This window comes from Pipra filicauda, unplaced genomic scaffold (assembly GCF_003945595.2).
Source record: "Pipra filicauda isolate LSUMZ 115617 unplaced genomic scaffold, ASM394559v2 scaffold136_size1984543_pilon, whole genome shotgun sequence".
Lineage (NCBI taxonomy): Eukaryota > Metazoa > Chordata > Aves > Passeriformes > Pipridae > Pipra > Pipra filicauda.
The window spans coordinates 955,120-975,788 of NW_024103840.1; positions in this window are offsets into that span (position 1 = coordinate 955,120).

The window sequence follows — 20,669 nt, forward strand, 5'->3', positions numbered from 1 at the left end:
GTCTAAATGAATACTATTTCCTTCATGTCTTTCTAGCAGCTTGTCACAAAGCATCGTTGTGCAACAGTGTCATCCACAATTTTAATGATGACATCTCATTTCAGGAGGGCGTGAGCTGAATCCCAATGAATAAATTCATGAAGTTTAACCTCTCCATGACCCCATTTCTACTGTGTTTTTTTCACATCCCGCCCCAGCTCATTAACTGTCCTGACAAAAGCAACTGAGATGAGATGTGAGTCTCACAGTTGCACTTTAAACAAAAAGAAACAGTGGGAGAAAGGAGAAAGGTGGATAGAAGTGCCATGTTAGGTCTGGAAATAATCTGCTGTGCATTTGTAAGCAAGCTAATTTTCCCTCCGTATGACATGATTCACAGCCAGAACTAGAATCTGTCCTAACATTATAATTACATTCAACCCTAACTAATTTCTTTCTAATGTACTGTGAGTGGCACCCAGCTTATTGAGATGCAGCCTCTGTTCCAAGGACATCCTGTGGCTATCGAAAAAACCTCTGTCTCCCACTCAATTTCAGCAGTGTTTTCACTGTCAACTATCACCATTAACACAATGTTTAGGTTCCCAAATCAGCCCATTTTTCCTCTTATTGCTCTGCCAACAGCCTCAAACCATTTTAATGCAGAGCTGGTTTGGTGCCCAAGTTACTGTTGACATTTGTCTTTGAGCATCTACTTTGTTTGTTCCTATACCCCTTGGTAAGACTTCTTAGAATCCAAAAATCATGTTTCTGAAAGTATTTATCTCAAAACAGGAGCTTATGAATCAGGAGAGTATATATTTTAATCTACATTGTATAAATGCCCAGTGAGACTCATTGCCATGTGCCAGCCTCATACAGTGTTAAATCTGTTTGGTGAAGATTATTTTTTACCGATTTCATGGCTTTCTTACCATGTTGTGATCTATATCTTTAGCATTAAAAACTAATAGGTAGGAATTTCAGCATGTGCAAAATTGGAATTTCCCTTTTAATTTATTTTTCCCTTCTAGCATAATGGCAGGTCAATTTTAGGGGCAATTAGTTAAATTACATGGTAAAAATCTGTGTTATCTATAGTCTATCTATAGTGTTTCATAAACATTAGCTTCTGTGAAACTGCTTGTATCTCAAGTAGAAAACTTCTAATAATCTATCCCCATTTCAGTCTTCTGAAATACCTATTAACTACTTTTACAGAATCCAATTGATTCCAATTGTAATTACATTTACAACTTTATATTTACAACGAAAAAGAATTTAGCTGACTCCCAGAGTATCACAATCATTGGTAGTGTCTTTAGCTTTACTTAAATACTTTAACTGGGGGAGAAATAACAGCAATTTTCTCCTGTTGTTCAACACCAGGAAAAAAGACCTTAGAGAAGCATGAGGAAAAATAAGAGTTTGTTGATTTTAGCTGAATTTATGGTGAATTGTTACTAGATGAAATCTGTTTAGAGAAAACATATCCTGTTTACTGCAAGATTTTATGGGAAGCTCTCGAATTTGCATGTTGATTACATGAAATGTAGGAAGTCCCTCCCAGCAGTACAATAGGAAAAAAGGATTGTTAAAATATGAAATCATCTCAAACTTTGTGTGGTTTACTCTCAGAGATGCAGCAAGGACCACAGCTGTTTACAGCAGGAGAGCAATCCCCATGGCTAGGAATAAAACTATCCAACCTGTGTAAAGGTTCCTTTATATAGGTGAAGTTTCCAAATCTATTCTTCATATCTACAGAGTCATATAAAGATTATTCTTGTTTTAGATTTCTAGGCTATTTGTCTTCAAGCTGGCACAGCCTGAGTGTGATCAATAAACACAACGGAGCGGTAGAGCACATTTATCTCCTGTTCATCCTGCAGTGAGCATTTCACCTGACACTCTGCCTCGGGCACCCTTTGTCAGGCAGTGCAGCAGGGGAGGCAGATTCTCTGTCGGCCCTCTAAAACCTTATTGGGAGCTGGTTCCCTTGAGGAGCCATGTGCACAGAGGTTTCCAACACACTCATTATCAGGAAAAGAAAACGACATCTCTGAAGGAATATTTTTTACTGTTAGGCTCCATGTCTAGATTTTAATCATAGAACCATAGAATAATTTAGGTTGGAAAAGACCACCAAGTCCAACTGTTAACCCAGCACTGCCAAGCCCATTACTAAACTATGTCACTGAGTGCCACATCTACACATCTTTTGAGTATCTCTGGGGATGGTGACTCCACCACTGCCCTGGGCAGCCTGTTCCTGTGCTTGACAACCCCTTCAGTGAGGAATTTTTCCCTAATATCCAATGATTCCCACAAAGCAAATAGTTCATTAAAAAATAAGCTGGGATCTGCCCTGATACAAGGCAGTGGCCATGTGGGCTGAGAGCTGGTTTGGTTACAGTGGCTCGGCACCTTCTTACACAAAAAGTCTCTATTTGCTCCAAGTGGACACTAATGGCAAAGGGTTCTCTGAAGGTGATGATGTGAGGAGCAAATGTTTTTTCGCTATTCATCGACACAAAATGATCTAAAAATGAGCCAGAGAGAACTGTTAAATGGGACAATAAAGGGAATCAAACAGGAAAACTGAGGGGAAAAGGTACTCAGAAGGGGAAAACGATGTATGGGTGTGGAGGTGGCCAACACACAGGAATGATATGGGAACAACAGCTCAGATGCTTAACTCCTAAATATACTGTCCCTTCCTGATAAGTAGGACATCAGTGGGAGTAATGGGCAAGCTAAATGGCAGAATAGCACCGTCATGTAAAAAAAAGGTATTTAGAGGGGGGGGAAAAAAGCCAGAAATAATGAATGTGAGACATTAAAGTGTCTTTAAAATTTCTTTATAAAGAAAAAATGTAGCTCTTCATACCCTGTGTCCCCAGTAATGATGTACACTTATACTGCCATTTACCAGCATCTTGAGGATGATATTTTTTTCTGTACTGATCCTGAAACTTCTGTCCACGCATCATTGTCATTTAACTGGTGAAGAGCCTTTAATTCAGCTGCTAAGAATGAACACTGTTATATTCAGCTCTTGTACCAGTGGCACAGACGATATCCCTCAGGAGCTTTACAGATCGTCTTCTGGAGTTGTCTCTGCATGAACTGCAGGTCAGTGGCAGGTGTGAGTGTCCCTCTGTGACTGATATAATTGCTATAAAGGCCAGGTGTTTCAAACACCCACAGAGAAAGAACACTGATAGAAAAGCAGCAGATATAAGTGTGCTTTTTAAAGATTTGGGGGTGTTAAACACTTTAAAGAGTGAGGCCAGAGAAAGTAATAACTCAGAAGAGGTCCTGAAGACCTCCACCAGTCAAAGGATTAAGTGGTGACTTAACAAAGCGGTGCTTTGACAAAGAACTGAACTCAAATAGCAAGTCTATATTTAGGCACTGTGGAATGTTTTGCTGATCCCCTTTTTGCTGTTAAATTGACCTTATTGCCCACAGACATTGAGAAGTCAGCTCATCACCAGTTACTGTTGTGCTCTGTTCTCCCTCTTGGTTAGCAGCCACAGTGTTTACAGCAGACAACATCGAGCCGAATGAAAGGAGCCTCAATTCCCAAACCTCTCCTTCGTGCCGTCAGCAGCGCTCAGTAGATACAGATTCAAAGGAATGTGAGAACAAAACTCATTCCCTAAGGATGTAGGTCAGCTTGAAGGGCTGCTATATAACTACAGGCACAATTTTCCCGGATAAATTATGGCTCGCAGTGTCACGCATAGGCTCTAATTGAGTAAAATGTACTGATCCTCTTACTCAATGGGGCTTTGTTTTCAATTAAGACACAGTTCCCCTTGGCCTTGAATTTTTCAGGGATGACTTCCGGACTAGAAGGAGAAATGCTGAAGACTGAGAAGGCAAAGGGCAAAGGAAGCCTGAGGACCCTCATTAACACTGATCTGTGCAATGCACACTCTCAAGTCTCAGTATAGATGTGGCCCTATGAAAATAACACCCAACAATCTTAATTACAGCTTTTGATACACGTGGCTGTCAAAGAACTTCACAAACTGCTTGGTAAGTCTGAGAATATTTAACTGTTTTATTTTAGCATCAGAAAGGACAGTGATCACCCTAGAAGGTGCCCAGCTACATAACATGGGCTGTCTGCTTTCACCCCATAATTTCCGTGACAAACCCTTTTCCTTCAAAATGAGTTTATCTATAAAAGTAAACCTTAAGAATGGAGAAACCTTCACAGATATTTATGCAGTCTTCAAAAATGATTCTTTCTTGTTCCTTTTAGAGTAAGGTAGAGACCATACTTACTTTAAGTCTTTCCTTGACCCCCTTCCTGGTCTTTTTTTCTTTTAAAACCGACCTTTGGATTTCTGTTGTCTTAGTTATTTTTTTCTGCTAGTAGTCAACTGTATAATGTAATATGTATGATTCTAAATATTATGAAAACTAGGAAATTAATTTGCAACTTCTTCCAGCATATAGCATAACCCATGCTGGGAAGAGAGCTTATTCTTAAAGAAGAAATAATGCTCAAATTCTTAAGGAAAAAATTACATTGTCAATCAAGTTTTTTTCTCTGAATGAACAGAGATTGTCACCAGCTCTTCCTGCAGTTCTGAGAAAAATAAAGGCTGCAGTTTTTCTGAAGGCTGCTATACAGAAATGCTGCTGATCAGATCCTGTGCTCAAATAAATGTCAAGGTAGAAGGATCAAGGTTAATAAATGATACCAAATGAGGTTGTCAGAGGATTTCACCTTCCTTCTGGTTCCTTTTAAAATTGTTGCAGGTGACTTTATCAGTAATTTTCTTATTTTCAGAGGGCTATGAAGTGGTTTAATTTTGTTTGTTTATTCCTTTTGCTTAATTTCTTTAAGCAAGATGTTCCTGGTATAGTTGTCTTCTCCAGGCTTGCCCTCTGGAGCACTACTGTCCAGGGCTGGCTGCTCATACAGTGAACAGGAGGGGACTTACAACATCAGCCTGGTTTAATTGCTGTCATCTTGCTTTTCCTGGCAGTGTGAGCTGATGAGATTTGGTGAATAATGTCTCTTGTCTGACTTCCCTCAACAATGACCATAAAAGGAAAAGATACTCAATTTTTCATTGGCACTGAATGACACATACATCCTATACCAATACAGAATGAAATGGTATTTCTACTAATTGCAAGCAATTTTCAGTATCTTTCTCATTCTGGGCATTTTTGAATGTTCCATAACCAATAAATGACAGGGGAAGTCTGCAATGCTATCAAATTAAATAAAAAATGTAATCTGTGGGCTGATTCAAGAAATTATTGTTTGAATTGAGGATTTCATTTCTTTATAAGTGCAAAAAGTAAATCCACAGCATGTATCCAGACTTTGGATCCACGCCACTGTTTGCGCCACTGTTTCCGCAAGTGGGATTTGTACCAAAACATTCACAAAAATTGCAATGGGAATGACAGTGTCTGAAATCAGACCTAGAAACATATCGATTCAACTCATTGATGACAACGGTTTACAGTAGCAGCTTTGTTCCTGGCTGAAATAACATTATATTAGATAAATAGCAGTAGAATGGGAAATAGTTTTTGCATATAGACTCATTCACCAGTATGTAGATCATTTAAAAGTTAATAGTATGGAACTTACCACTTCGTAACACATTAAGATCTTTAGAACATAAAAAATTATGAGGAAAATTTACATTTCTTTCCTCTGAAGACTCACTCTCTATCTGGCTACTTTTCTGACAGATCTTCTTCATGCCCAGTGAAAGGGACTCTAAAAGCTCAGCTTGAGGCTGAGGTAAACAAATAAGGTTTGACATGCAACAGGAAAACAATTTTTCCCCTATGTGAATATTTAATTATTTATGCCCCATAAGGGGCAAACAGAAGGCAGCCTGAGAGCCTTGACCCGGTGGTGGTGGCTGAGGGCAGCCCTTGTATCCCATCAACCACACAAGAGGTTAGATAGATAGAGAGGACTTTTTTCTAAGGGCATACAGGGATCGGATAAGAGGGAATGGCTTCAAACTGACTAGGTTTAGATTAGATATTAGGAAGAAAATCTAGACTCTGAGAGTGGTGAGGCACTGGCACAGGCTACTCAGAGAAGTTGTGGATGCGCCATCCCTGGTAGTGTTCAAGGTCAGGTTGGAAAGGGCTTGGAGCAACCAGGGTTAGTGGAAGGTGTCCCTACCCATGTCGGAGTGGGTTGGAATGAGATGATCTTTAAGGTCCCTTCCAACAAAACCGTTTCATCATATGGTCTTTTCCTCCCACAGAAAAGTCTTTGGAAACACCAGTATGAGAAAGATGCTTATGGCACTAAAATGTGGTCAAAGCCAAGCTAGAAGTGACAATACGAGTAAGGGAACTCGCCTTGCCATGGATGCAAGCAGTGCTGGCCCCCTCTAACAGGAATTGGGTGCACACTTTGGAAAAGCTTTGCTGGCTTGCTCTGCTCTGTGTCACTGGGCTCCCTCTCTGAATTCCCATCCTCTGCCACGCTGCTCACACCCTGCAACTTCCAGGCCACCTCATACTTTAGGGATCTGCTTGTGTTTCTTTGGAAACAGCTGTGATTTGGCCCACACCTTTGGAAGAAGTATGTTGTCAGGTGGAAATGTCTGGTTGTTCAGAGCAACTTTTCTGTTTGGAATGGGCAAACTGAAGGTTGGAGAGAAAAGGATGAATTATTCGATGATAGAGTTTTGCTGCAGGAAGTGAATTTCAAACCTTCTTCAGAGTGTTGTGCACTGTATGCAATGCTGGCGATGATGTGCAATGAATCATTTAAGAGAAATAGCAGCCAGATCTCCCTCAACCCCTACAACTGCTGAAAACTGAGCACCAAGTTGTCTCAGTTGTGAAAAAACAGAATAATTCTCTTTTGCTGCTGCAACACACAGCATTTCATTGACTTGTAAAATACACTTACATGTACATTTTCTGTGATGTTTCCTTTTTGGTGAGGCAATTGGGAAATTATTTAACCTTGAATTTTATTTTAGGACATAAACATTTAATGACAGAGAAATATAATCTCTGTAATTCATGCTTTTGGGAAATGATACACAATTCTGTGCATATTAAACAGAAGTTTATATATAGCATTTAGAGAAAGATATACACAGTATGTTAAGCCAAAATCATGCCAAGAATATTCCAGTGAACATATGTCACACATTTATGCATTTGTAGGCTGTTTTATACTGACAGGTCAGCAGCTGCTTTACTTTGTTTCAGGGATCTCTGCCCAAGTGCTTTGTGTCACTCCTAAATTTAGTGGTACTAAAAATTTGTCCCACTGATAATAAATTCTCTAATTCAGATTGATTTTGTTAAAAAAGAAGAAAATAAAGTCAAGGAAATTCTCTACAATTACAGTACGTTAATTCCTTTCTTTGGGAAAGAAGTGTTAATGAAATCATTAATTAGAAATGTATGTAAAAAAATGTAAATACTTATTAGACTCAGAGAGAGAGAGAGACTAACTGGCTCTTCATCTGGTGTAACTGTGCAACACAGACCACAGGTTTGCATACGCTTAATGGATATGTATTTGATGGTAGAGGTTTTACAGTGGCTTTGTCTTAGGTGGAGTCAGTATTGGTAGCTATGATATAGCTCTTTAATGTCAGATGAGGATTCATCGCTGGTGGCACCATTTCTTGTGGATTTTTGCAGTGGGCAGCCTGGACATGGCCAGAAGTTTTGGCTGTGTGAGGCACTGGATAATGAAAAAGAGGTGTCAGCCCTTGGTGGGGTCTGGACTGCTCCGCAGAGGAGGTGTAGATGGCAGATTTTGGATGCAGACAGTAGATTGTGGGTGCAGGTAGAGTGATGCAGTGCTGGTGTTCGCAATGAGAGTGCAATAAAGACCCACCTCCAAGGGGATCTCTTCATCTGTGGAAGGTGTCCCCTTGTTTTTCCTTCAGATAGATTATTCATCTCAAAATACTCAATGACATTGTCAACCCACCCGTTCCAAAACTTGGGCAGATGTGTGGTTCACACTTTGTATTTGCACAAGTTTGGCTGTCTCCTATTCATCCCTCAGTTCTTGTAATGATTCTTTCACTAGTTTTCAACTAGTTCTATGAACAGTTTTGATATTTTGAAAGGGGAAGAATATTCTTTCTCATGGTATGATAATATGATCTTTTTATCCCATCCCTTCCAGTTCTCTCTTGTGCAAAATGCAGAGCTCTAATCCCTGCCTGTGGAAGGGGATTTAGAACCAGGTGATCTTTAAGGTCCCTTCCAACTCAAACCATTCTGTGATTCTATGATTCTCTTCTAGCATAAAGTTTTTTGATACCACTGCTTGTCCTATCACCTTGTCAGATCACTTTTCTTCCTTACCCTTAGGAGATCTCAGATTCTCTGCTATGACCTCCACTCTGACACTAGGAGTAGTTTTGGTGAGTTGTGAGGATCCTGATGCTGAGTTCTTTTTTACCTAAAGGACCTTCTCACCTTGGAAAGCCTGGAAAAGGTGGTCAGTGGAATAGAGGGGAGAAAGGGGTCGGAGGTTTCCACTCAGTAAAGGCCTTTTTTGATGATCAGTAAACATTGGAGAAATGAGACAAACTGGGAACAGGAAGGATAATTCAAAACTCTTTAGAAATGCTTTATTTTCTATAACTCTTTTAATGTGATTTCATTAAAACTCCTGTTTTAACGTGATTTCAAAGAGATTTACTCAAACAGAAATGCTCTGGACCTCTGTGTCGCTCCCTGCTTCCCGACTTGTATGTTCTCACTGGAATGGAAACCATATGTTGTCATCCTAAAGGACAGGAAGGAATAAATCAGGATGATGATGCCAATGTTTGCACATACCAGGACAAGTTGATTTAATGCTGTTTTGTTTCCTTCTGACTTGCATTTTATTCCAATCTTGTTTAGTATGAAGAGAATATGAAACTGTTCCAGAATCATCCAAAATGGAAATCGTGACAGATGGCAATAAAAAAAATATCCATAATGTGTCCCATTTTGTTTTATGCTCGTAGGGCAAGGTTATTGTTACAGCTATGGTCTTAAACTCTGTTTTATTTTTATGGCTATGATAGTAGTTAATGTTGCCTTTGCCTACCCAGCTGCCTCTACCGAATAAAACGTCTCTAACAGCTTTGTGGTTTTGTGTAGTCAACTGGTGGAGCAAACAGTGACTGCTCCAAATTGGTGGTTTAAAATCCAAAAGGGAAATAAACAGGAACTCTTCCAATACCGGGGAAAAACACCTGCAGAAAAAGTGGCAAAGAGAAGGAAACTCAACTTGAAAAAGCAGGTTGAACCAATGGATTCACACCTCAGCAGTGGGGTCTGGGGGGGCAGCAGCACCAGAGCATCTCTGTCGAAAAAGTCTGTGGACAAAACACGTTTTGAGGGTTTATCGTAACCTGATTTTTTTCCTCAGTGAAAGGTATGTCTTTTCAGAAAGTTCCTCTTTGAATAAAACTATTATTTTTTATTGAAAAGCAACTTTGGTACATTTATCAGTAACATCAAAGGTGTTTATACATTCAGACTGACCAGTTTCTCATAGATTTAATTATCTGACTTCTTTTTCAGTTATGTGGTAGGTTTTTTTGTTAATTGATAAAATATTTTTTAAATGTAGATATAATATATGGGTCAGAATAAATTATACTTTGATAGATATTTTTAAGTGAAATTATACAGCGTCCTATTTACAAATATCTTTTGTACAGTCATAAACTTCTCACAAACCAGATCCAGACAATTTCCTTGCTCCATTCTGTTACTGTAGGACAAAATATCCAAGTACTCCAAGTATCCAAGAAGGATGCTATTGCTTAGAGCAGTTTGAAATTTTGTATGTGAAATATGTCTATTCAGGATAGGTGAAACTCTAGTGACATGACAAGGGGGAATGGCTTTAAATTGAAAGAGGGAAGGTTTAGATTGGATATTAGGTAAAATTCCTTCACTGTGGGGTTGATGTGTGGCACTGGCACAGGTTGCCCAGAGAAGTTGTGGATGCCCCATCCCTGGCAGTGTTCAAGGTCAGGTTGGACAGGGCTTGGAGCAACCAGGGCAAGTGGAAGGTGACCCTGCCCATGTCAGAGTGGGTTGGAACAAGATGATCTTTAAGGTCCCTTCCAACAAAACTATTCTATGATTCCAAAATAATGAGAATCACTTGCTGCATGAAGCTAAGATACAACTTTGCTCGATAGAAATCCTCACTCAACCGGTGTGATGGGGCCAGGTTCCCTAAGAGGGTGTTTTTTGTAGGTCACTGTTTTTTGCTCAGACACCGCATGTAACAAAACAAATGCAAACAGCACGCACATGTATGGGAAGTGCTCTCTAACTTCAACCAAAGTATATAAATGAGAAGGCACATAACACAGGGCATTATTTCAAATTAAGAGGAGATATTTCTGGGTTCAGGTGTACTCGCAACAGCAGACCCTGATATTCCCCAGTGTCCCAGCAGCAGCAGCAGCTCATTGCCCTAAAGATGCTGGCACTGCTCCTGCACTCTGGGAGCCCACACAAATCCCTGCCATGCAAGAGGAAATTTTAATCCCTGACACTGGGATGGTGTCCACAGCCCCAGACAAGGCATTCTGCAGTCTTCCTGTACTATTCATTTTGCCAGTTGAAATTCACTCCTAATTTGAAAGAACTGATATAAACCAGAACTGCTCAATGAAGAGTCGTGTTACAGCGTAGTGTCAATTAATCCCTTCAGATGATTTTCTTTCAGTATTGCTCAGCCCAGATTTTAATTTCTTTCCAGCAACTCCTAATCACCAAATTGTGAGCAGAATTGCCTTTCTGAGGCAAATAGCAACCCCATAAACTAACAATATATTTTTAAGAACACACTAATGTTCAAACATTCAGTAGTTAAAGTGGCAATTGCTTTGCTTTCCTGCAGCTAAGGGAAATTGAATCAAATTTCAGTGTGTCACCTCTAAAAACTTTTAGCTGTTTCTGTATGCAGTTTAATAAAGTGCCTCGCACCTGTCTGATATAAACCATGTGTGATTATATTGGAAATAAAACACTAAAAGTCATGAAATATGTAAGTTTAAGTGCACATCACTTACAGAAGATGGGAAAGCAGAACTATCATTCTATCCATATCATCTTTTATACTGTCTCAGAATAAATGAACATGTGGTGAATTAGGATGTGACTCCTCTCACCTACCTCTAACACTAAAAAACACTAAAAAAGTAAACATTTAATCCAAGTCAGATGCCTTGGTTCTCTGTCACCAGTGTCCCAGCTTTCTCTGTAATCACAGGGACAAGTAAGCACCTTTGATGTATCATTTATGGGTATATTTTATAAATATCACTGGCCTTTAGAGGTGTCTGACTCTTTCACTTGATTACAGAGAAGACCCACAGAGGTGGTTCCAGCTGCACACCCAAGTTCTGGGTGGATGAAGATGCTTCTCAGACATATGTGGGTACAGAACATTGAATTACACACCATTTCAGAACCACTCTCAGAAAGTAGGTCGCCCATAACTATGGTTGGTTCTATGGTTCTCATGGGTTTAAAGGAAGCTAAAATATTATCAATATTAAAAAAAAAAAAAATCCCAATTGCAGGAGAGAGAAAAAAAAGCAACTTTCAGCTGTATTTTACCAAATTGCACTTGCTTGAGAACTGCTCCTCATATTACCTTGAGAAATGTTACTGGAAACCAGCAATGTATTTAAAAACAGAGAAAATTTTTAATTCTTTCTGTTATTACATGCTGTCTTCGGTATGTTATTCCAAGGCTCTCTTGTCTTTGCTGAACTTCTCTCATGTGCAGGAATATGAAAAAACACCCTCTAACTAGTTCAAAGTTTACCAAGATGCTGCATTTTTCTTTCAATATATTTACCCACCTTTCAGCATCTTTGGATATCTTTGGATATCTTCTTTTGTCTCTGATTTAATTCTTCCCTTTCTATCCTCTTCTTTACTTCTTTACTCCCATTTCTCTCCTGTTGAGAAGTGTAATAGTGTGAAACAACACAGTTGCTTCATGGAACTATGCATTTTTGTCTCTCAATAACGCTTCAACTGTCATATTTTGTCCTCAAAATCTGCACTCGTGCTACTACATGTAGCATATATTACATAGCTTTAATCAACCATATTTCAAAATTAGATTTACTATGGGAAATGAAGGAAATTTCCTTTCAGATCTATTGTTAATCATTATACCCCCAACTTGAAGTCTTACACAAGCGTGATGCAACTGGGGTACAATTGTTGGAGAATCTAAGTAATTTATGGGCTTCAAGTATAATCTTTTATTTGATTAGCTATTCAAAACACAACCAAATTTATTCCAAGTATGTCTGAATAGCATAATGTCTGAAATTTAAACCATGACTAAGGAATGCCCTGAACTGGCAAGAGATTTTTGTTAACTACAATTTAAGTTTGTTATTTAGGGTTTTTTTTTTCTGATAAATACAGGTAGCTGAAATTATTTTAAATACTATATAACTCTCTGTCTCTATTTCTTGAAGTAATTCACCTTGTCTTCTGTGTCCATCTCTTCAGAGAACCAGGTACTATGGGCAGATGTGTCTTTCCAAGTAAGGCAGAACTAAGACCTTATCCTGCATGAAGGCAGTGGGAAGATAGAGGGATTCCCACTCTTCATGGCTAAACAGGGGTGAAATTATTTGACATCAAATGAAAGAATTCAGAGCTGAAGAGAGTCATCCTGTATTTTGAGATTTACACACACACAGAATACACAGAATCTGGTCACAGATCAGAGCATTCCTCTGCATGGCCCAACATGGAGACTGTATTTTAAATTACTATATTGAAATGTTAAAAATGTGACAGTTTGATCTTTGTTTGTCTAATACTGTATTATTATAAATTCACTCTTTAAAAAAACAAAACAAAACAAAACAAAACAACAATCCAAGTGATTTTAGTTTACCAGCGGTCATGAATTACAGATAAGACAAACTTGAAAGGAAGCCCTAACTTTGGGAATGTGATTGTACCTAACCTTCCTGTGGCTTCCTTTCCTGCTCTTGCTAATCACTGATATTTGAAGGTAAAAGATGCACATCATACCAAATCCCAGTGAGTTTCATATCTTTAGGCTCAATGTGATCTTTTTTTGCATGCTGTGACTCTTTCCAGCTTTTGATAAAGCTGTGCTCTGCATTTCGTTCGGCTGCCAATGGGCCATTTGTGTGTTATTTATAACGTGATCTGCTGCATTATGGAATACACTTTGCATACAACAGTCGTTCTCAACAAAATCAATAAATCTTTAGCCCTTTACAAGGTTACATTGTCTTAGTCTGCATTTGTCCCTTGAAAAAGATCTTGGGCAATGGCCAAGGCTTCCAGATCCCACTGTATAGCAAGTAGTAAATGATAATTATTTCAAAGAGAACATGGGTCTGACCAAGCCCAGGCTGTTCAGTTATCCTGGTGCTGCCACTTCTCTTCCTCTCACTGAACAAACCACGAGAACCGGGGGAAACTGAAAGGGGAAACATTAAAAACCACAGGCTTAATACAAAGGCCTTAGCAATGCTACTGTGGCTTTTGTCTTCCTGTGAACCCTCCCCCCTTTGCTCTGCTGTACAAAGCAAACAGCAGTGATATTCGGCGGCTGTTTAGTGGCAGAGCAGACTGCAGCTGCAGATATTTAGGAGACAATTTGTATTCCTAGGCATCAGCTAAAAAGAAGGGTCGCTCAGCGTCATTCAAACAAAAAGCCCCAAATCATGAAGCAGATCGCAAGTCTCCTCTATCTCTAGAAATCATATGTCTTTATGCCTCCTCTAGGGTTATTTCTCTCATGTGCGTGCTTCCTGCGGTAAAAAAAAAATATTATTTTTTCCATCTTTTGATTTTTTTTCAGGCACTTGTTTGTTTTTATTTTTAATGTCATGGGTACCATATTAATAGGTTACTTCTTCCCATTGCCTTGATTGTTTTGATCCACTATTCTGGGCAGGGGCAGAAAGCTCAGTGGGTAACATCAAAAAACATTCTGTATTTTGTCAGTTTAGTGATTAGCAGTGAGATAGCTAAGGCCATAGTAGAGCTCTAGTAATTTTCAGAAGATGTGCTTGATTTGTGCTTTCTGCGAAAGTTTGCTGCCATACTTTGTTTAGAGTGTTGTTGGACAAAAGATGGTGCTGCTGAAAAAAATGTGACCAGTCCTCAGGAACTAGGAAATATCATTCTAGCAAGATTGGAAGTGCAATTCCTTATTGGCTCAGGAGCCAGGTTAAGCTTTATATGCTTATCCAAACATACCCTTTAAACTCTCTGGGTTCAGCCATTGCATTAGGTAAGATAACCAGTTTAATTACCCCTGAAGAGACAGCCAAGGTGTTGGCTGCCTGGTGCACAACATAATGTTCTCCCTGAAATTCAAGACCATGAATTGATTTTACACACAGCAGGTCTTCAAAGGGAATCATGCAAAGGGAATTTTGCCTGTGCAGGTTGCAAAAGGGCACAGATACAAGAGCCACACTTGCTCACAGATCCTTTTGGGATGGCTGCTGAGCTCCAGCTCCAGCATAACCACCTTACCAACATCCATGCAGGGCAGGAATGTTGCACTGTGATTCAGTACCTTGCCCTGTAAAGGACTTGGTGGCCTTCGTGTGCAGAAAAAGGAGTGAGGACATTCTGATTTTGTCATCCAAGGTGGTATCTTTTACTGGCACCAGCATTAAAAACTATTATGAAAGTCTGGGGACTTTTAGAATGAAAAATGTCATGGAAGGACTAGACTTTTTGCCTTCTTTTACTGTATGCACACCTAATGTGTTGTGCCAGCTCAATACCTGGTAAGCAAAATAAGACATACCTACTCAAAAATCTTTCTTTGAATGGTTGATATCTGTCTAATAAAAGGGAAGAAACACAAAAGATGCAAAGCATCTATTGCTGAATGAAATTTTATGGATTGCCAGCCAAAGCAGTCCTAGAAGAACACACCTGCAACAAGTGGCTCTCTGCCTGCTGGCAAGTCAGTGTTCCAAGCATTCCAAACTCTGACTACAGTCAAGGGACTCCTAATCTGCTAGCAAGATGAGCATGGGAAAGGAAAGAAACTTTATTCACCGAATGCATTATTTGTCCTGAGTTTCTGACAAGGAAATCAATTACCCTGTGAAATAAACTTCCACCAGAGCATCACTGCTTGTCACACTCAGAGTTAGTCTAGAAAGAGAATACACTTTCTTACCAGTAGTAATGAACCACTTTGTTAATTAGCTGGCTTGACTTTATTGAGTTCTGAGCACTAGATACTGTTTTTGGTGTTCCTCTGGCAGGAGTGGATAAAAAGGCTGATTTTGCATAGAAAAGTTTGCATACACAGGAGGACAAGTGAAAATGAGCTTGATGCACTATCTGTTTCTGTTAGTTCTTGTCGTCTATTAAAATAAATGTCCCATTTCTCTATGCTTCCACATCTGTTTGGGAACAAATGCTTTCTCATTTACAGTTTTCCTGAAGAGATTAAATGGTCGCTTTCTCCATTTACTGAGGGCAAGAATACTTTTTGAACCTTAAAAAATCAGCTGTTATTTGATCAACTGCTGCTGCTGAATGGACACTGCCCATTGCAGCCTCACTGTGGGCACTGATGCAATTTGACCTTCCTGACTTTCTGTTCGAGCTCCTCTGTAATCATTCTGTTGTGATGATTCAATCCTAGAGAGCCATATGTATTTTTTCCCAACTTAAACATACTTTGAAAAGATGTTGATCTCTTCCTTCAGGCTGCTTTATTGCAAAAACGTATTAATGTGGGTCAGCATCCTGCTGGCTGCTGCTACGATGGGTGAAGTCTCCTGATGAATTATTGTGCTTCGACGTGTCAATGATTTCAGAGAAGGTTATCAAATAAAAGCCAGGGTATTTTCCAGGTATTCAACCAGGATATTTTCATCCATCTGTACCCAGGGTATTCTCATTCCCTATCAATCCCCAACTTCTGGAATTCCCCCAGAACAATGTACTCTGAAGCAGTGACCAAAGAGGACTAAAATGTCCTTATAACTGTAAAAGTTCTCACCTTGCAAAGGCGATGGTGCCAAGGTGAAAACAATGCAAGGTCCTCTAGCAGACATCACATGAAGGAAGGATGGGAACCTGGCTCTGCCTGGGACCAGCAACAATGCCAAGCAGGGCCAATTCCCATCACCATTTAATCAAAGTAGCTTACTCCCCAAAGCAGGTACTTTATTTAGAGAAGAGCTGTTGCTTTGATTTATATGGCAACTGGAAGCTGCTGTTAATTTTCAACAGCTTTCTCTTGTGCCTCAAAGTTTCAAAGCCCTGACATATTTGCATATATATTAGGGAGGATACAGCAATGGCTCTTTTATGAGTACACCCTAGCATTTTATTGCATATTGCAGGTGATCATTCTGAAAGGGAAAAATGAGTTTGCTGTCACATTTCTTGTGATATCTCCCGGAATACATTACAGATCTTAATTGACAGCATTATTTCAAAATGCCCACAGACTTGGGCTGTTTTATAGGTCTATAAAACCAAATCATTATTCTCTGCTGCTGAATTTAAGAAAATTTTATTGGTGTCTGATAAACTGGTTTACAGCTACATCTTGGAAAGGAAAACAAAGGACTGACAGTGTTCAGAGGAAATAAAATTTATTAGAAAATGAAGATATTACTTGAATTATGCCTTCCAGCTCATTATCTTTTTCTTTTTTTTTGTTCCCAAGTTTGATGAATAACTGTTGCAAGTGCGGAATTTTAGAAACATCATTAGCATAAAGAAAAGAACAGAACTGGTCACTATCTGGTTTTTGGTGGTTGCATCGGACAATAAGAATACAGAAATTAATTTAATTTATTATGCAAGACCTTTGTATCTAAGGCTACTTGCACAGTCAAACTCAGCATATGCATTTTGCTGAAAATGATAAATATTTTGCCACTGTTTTTCAGTACTGTGTTTGACAATTTGTGTCCCCAGGCTCTTATCAAAATGCCAGGATATAGTCATTATTCCTAATTCCCATGTGTATTATAACTAAAGGGAAATATCTTTGACTTAGTATCTGTTATCCTCTGCAACCATGTGCCCATTATGGATGCACCAGAGAGGAAAGCACACTCACTTTTACTTTTTAAAGTAGGGTGTAGATTTATTGATAATACAGCTGTGGCATTTAGGTCTCTCTTACATTCAAGTACAACCACCACTGTGAGAAGATGAAAAATTACTTTAAAGAAAGATTATTTTAATCCCAAAATAAGTACTAGTCTTAATGAACTCTTCTGGTGGAAGCAGCACAGATTTCTTACTTCATAGAAGGTGAATTATGCAAATAAAAATGAAGGAGCTGGATGTTCCAGAGAGTGAACCTCTGAGTACATATTGCTCCATAAAATTACCAAGCCTCAGTCTAATTAATTCTGCAAGCTGGCTGGATTTTTCATCTAACCAGCCAGAAACCATGGAGACTTGAAGTAAGTTCCAGTAATCACCAAACAGTTCACAGTTCTTTCTGGTTTGCTCCACATTACCCCCGTTCAGGGAGCTTATAAACCCCCTCAGCCCAGCTTCACTCTGCTCCCTGGCTGGGTGATCCAGTGTGGTGACACCTTCAGGGACACAGGGAGGTGTGGGATGTGCTCCCTCACTGCCCCCAGGCTGGGGGCACAGCCCAGCACCCTTGGGGCATCTGTGCCCCACCAAACTGCAGAATTTATATTGAAAACTTCAGGAGCTATTTTTAACTGCTAGGATTGTTCATGAACTGTGTATGTAACTCTAAAATATGAGAATTCATGTGGTGCAGTACTAAATTTCACTCTGATGGTCACGTGCTGTGGTGAATTCTTAAGTGTTTTGGTAACTTCTTGTCTGTGTCTCTCCAAAAAAAGCCCTCTAAAAAGCAAAATAGAGAATGCTTGAGATGACAACTACAACTCTCCCTTCTACCTTAAGCTGGCTCCTAAAAGCTTTCTTTCTGTTTTTCCCAATACAAGCATAGTTTTCTTTTTCTCAGTACACCACAGTAATCGAATCGTGCTTGTGCCCTGCTAACAACAAACACATTTAAGCATGACAGATCGCTGTAGCTTAGCAAAGCTCTGTCTATGCTCCAAATCCATACATGCCAATTTTGCATAGCAAAGAGTGTGCACTTTTTCCCGCTGTTGAGAGCACTTAAACCCATTGGTCTGAGGAAATGCTTTGGTTGTTGTTTGATTTATACTTGCAATTTTGCAAGTACATTGAATTTTCAAATTTAGCATACGTGCCCAGAAATACTCTCAAAACTACATGTTAATGTATTTAATGTAATGGTCCAAACCTCTCTCAGTCCTTTAAATTAATACTGAAGAACGAATATAAATCATTAACAAATGTTTCATGAAAATCAACCTTAATAAAGTCAGATTCTGTTCTGGAACTAGGATGCCAGTAACAAAGCCAATAATAGAGCAGGCCCCCTTTCCACCACAAACACATACGTGTTTGCTCTGTACTTGCCACCTGCATTTTCTGTTCCTGCAGTGACAGACTGAAGAAAAATATACAAAAGCCCTCTCCACCTGGAGACAACCATGGAGTAGCTGATGTTGTTACAAGGAGGAAAAGGTTATGGCTGACCCATAAATAAGCCACTTTCTGGTGGAAGATGTGAATTCTTGTTGAGGTTTAGCTACTGCAGAGACAAGCAGTCAGGGCTCAGCTTGGCAGTTTACATTGAAAGTTCCAAGGTTTCTCCTCAGAAATCCCAAAACAAAGAAACTTTTAATGCCTCTCTGCAGCCCTCCTGGAGGTTCATGGGGAGCAGAAACCACTTTACATCTCCCAGGCTTCCTTCCTTGGTAGTCACGAGGAGTGTGACAGTGCATCATACCCTGGAAGTAGCAGAGCTTGTCTCCTCCTGGCCAGCTGTACAGCTGCTCCTCATGTGTCTGAGTCATCCCATCCTTTTTTTTGGGAACTTCAGATTATGTAAGATACTGATGTTACATGTATATCACGTTGTGTAGAGTTGTAAGTACTGAAACATGAGCATTGGAGCTGGAAAACAATGCCAAAAGCAATGAAACACCACATTTCTGAGAGCTTTACAAAACAAAATGCTTAACACTCCTGTCTCATGTTTCAACTATTTTCCCACCAAAAACCCCCTCCTTTCTTTCCTCCCCTAGAGAGAGAAAATTATTTCTGAGAAAATGTTTTTCTTCTTAGCAATTGTCATCAAATCTTTGCCTGGACAAAATATTTGTAAAAGTCTGTATTCCTTTCCAAAAAGGAACTCCTGTGTAACAATAAATAAAAACAGAGTCATTTTACCAAGACTTAGCTATTAGCTCCTTTGAAATCTCAGAAATCTTGCACCAAATTGCAAAATTAAGGTTTCAGACTTTGAATAGCTCTGCCAGGAGCTCAATTTTTAAGCATTTTTCTGTCTTGGATAAGTGGGAGAGACTCCTACTGGGAGGACCAAAGGCACGGCTGGTGACAACAGCATCCTGTTGGAGCAGCTGGGAAGCACTGCTGCCCCTGGCTCTGCTTCCTGTCAGCAACACCTTGTGGCGGGTTTGTGTTCAAGCTGGGACATGTTCATGAAATCCCCATCCCAAATTTCTGGGCTTTTCTTTACCCGGGGTCTTACCTGGCCCTCAGATGGAGTGAGCTTGTCTTTTCCAACGACCCTTTCAACTATACTGCTAATAACTATTGGATGTGGGGGGTTTATTACCATTTTTATCTTTTGAGACAAGACCTATATATACATTCTGGGCAAAGATTAGTTTTCAGAAAGTTCCTGGACTTAAAAAAAGAAAAAAAAAAAGAGTAATTGCAGAAGTCTGAAGATTAGACCTATTTTTACTTGCGCCGATGAATCGATTCATATCAATAGCATGCTGATTTATTTAAAGTGTTCCAGTGTCTTTCTTGGAAATCAGTTTCTGCCTGTTTGCTTTTTTTTCTTAATTCCCCATACCAAAGAAGAGCTGTATAAATCTTCTTGCCTGTCCATCTGAGTCCTGATTAGCCACACCAACCAACTCCCTTCAGAACACAGAATTACCCATTTGTGATTGTTGGCAATTCTCTGTCATCAGGGCTACAGAGATGGTCTCTGCATTTCTTCTGCAAGAAAAAAATCCAGCTTCTCCTGCTGTAATTTAATTCCTGGATGGGTGGGATATTCAGAGAGAAGTGCAGCTATCAGTCAGTCAGCCTGCCCAAATCTTTCCAAGGTCATTACAGACTTGGCTGTGGCAGTAGCTGTAGAGGTTGCACCATGTTCTTCCCTTACAGGTTTCAGATACAGCTCCCTAAGCTGCTATGAGCTTTGTTAGCAAACTCCTCCTTTAGACAAGCATTATTATTATTATTATTATTATTATTATTATTATTATTATTATTATTATTATTATTATTATTATTATTATTATTATTTCCTGAGTGGAAATTTCTAAATGTCTCTTCAAAGTCAAATGAAAACGAGGTTGAGTTTAATACCTGGAATTGTCCTAGTCAAAATAAGCTAATAAATTAAATGTTTTGATTGTTTTAAAGTTAAAAAGGAGTCTAATACTGACACTGAACTCTTTAAACTCAGTTCTTGTGTTACCAGGAAAGTCCACACAAGTTTTTCAAACAATACTTGACTTTATAAAGAAAACTAACTTAGGGTATTTTTATTC